Source organism: Rhagoletis pomonella, unplaced genomic scaffold (assembly GCF_013731165.1).
Source record: "Rhagoletis pomonella isolate Grant_MI unplaced genomic scaffold, Rhpom_1.0 Rhpom_scaffold_05925, whole genome shotgun sequence".
Lineage (NCBI taxonomy): Eukaryota > Metazoa > Arthropoda > Insecta > Diptera > Tephritidae > Rhagoletis > Rhagoletis pomonella.
The window spans coordinates 1,437-2,938 of NW_023464463.1; the positions used below are offsets into that span (position 1 = coordinate 1,437).

The 1,502-nt window shown below is 33.8% G+C and overlaps 1 non-coding gene across 1 annotated transcript; it reads left to right on the forward strand.

Annotated features, from left to right (window-relative positions):
• The first annotated feature begins 979 nt into the window (after window positions 1-979).
• Trnal-caa lies at window positions 980-1,105 on the forward strand. Its single transcript has 2 exons — window positions 980-1,017; window positions 1,061-1,105. It is a non-coding gene; the product is annotated as a tRNA-Leu (tRNA).
• Window positions 1,106-1,502: the final 397 nt, after the last annotated feature.

A 1,502-nucleotide genomic window follows, 5' to 3' on the forward strand; every position in this document is an offset into this window, starting at 1 on the left:
TCAGACTTGGATTGTCGGGATGTTTTTTTTTGTTTTTTTTTTTTGTGCCCGATGAAAACTCTCAGCAATCCAAGTATGACAATAGGTTACTAAAATTTAATGAAAATTAGTCATGCAAAAACTGATAAATCTACAAAACCGTACTTATTGACCTAAAATCACATATCGCGATCTCTAAATGATTTTTAAAAACTATAAAAATAGGCAATAATATTTTTCATTAAATGAAGAAAATTAGGGGACAGGGTCTTGAAAAAAAAAAATAAAATAAAAAATCGATGGACACCCTAATGTATGTACATACATATGTATACATATTAAAACTCAATTTAGCGAAAGTGCAAATTTAGGACAGTAAATTTTCATGTAGTAAATAATTTGGGAATAGATATTAATCCCTAAATGCTGAATTGTTTCTTCGTTTTTAAATAAATAAGTGGGCGAGTTTATTTACCACTTAATAAAGTATGCACATACATTTTACATATTTAATAGTTGCTACACCTAATTGATTGTAGTAAAGAAGATTCCACAAAATGCGCATACAATTCATGCCTACTAAACGCATTTTCCATTTACACCTCGCTGCACAGTTTTCAGACAATTCAATTCTGGCGCTACCTACCCTACCGCGTGAAAATAGATTTCTATTCATTCTGCTTCTCTTGCTTACCTGGCGCACTGGTTCAGATGAGTATAATTCCGTACGCTTGCTTATGTTCATGTATTGTTTAGTAATTTGTGTGTGTTTATTTCTGTCGTCACTTTTTCAATTTGTGTAATTCTCTTCCCGGCTTTTGAGCTGCGTCTATTTATTTTATTTATATTTTTGTTTCGTTCTCATTCTTTACCTTTTTCTCTCTGCTTATGCTCTGCACATTCTCACTTGAATTATTTAGCGCTCTGCGTTTATTTTTATCGCTTTTGCTGCCAGTTCACCACTACATTGGCTTGCGTATTTGCCAGCCGGCAACAATATGTCAGGATGGCCGAGCGGTCTAAGGCGCCAGACTCAAGTGTGAAAACTTGCCTGCAATTGTTGTGCGGGTTATTTGGAGCTTTCTGGTCCTCTCTGAGGGCGTGGGTTCGAATCCCACTTCTGACAAGAATTTTTTTTTTTTCAGTTTTTTAGGGAGCCTTTTTTATTGTTACGATAATAAGGTACAAACATACGAAATAACATCATCGCTGAAATGCAGTCATAACTAATAACTAATAAAAAATTCAAAATTCACTTTTTGATTTATATGATGGATTTCATCGAATTACAAAATTATCATTTTATAAAAAAAAAAAAAAATATTTACGGCTTTTCCCATTTTTGTTGCGATGTTGTTACATGTCTTTTCATTTCATGTGACGATATGTTTGTATATGGAAAAGTCGTAAGCTATGCAGACGGAAGCGCGGGTATCAGCTACTTTTTATACCCGAGCGCACTTGTGCACAAGGGTATTATAACTTTGTTCACATAACGGTTGTTTGTAACAGGCAAAACGAAT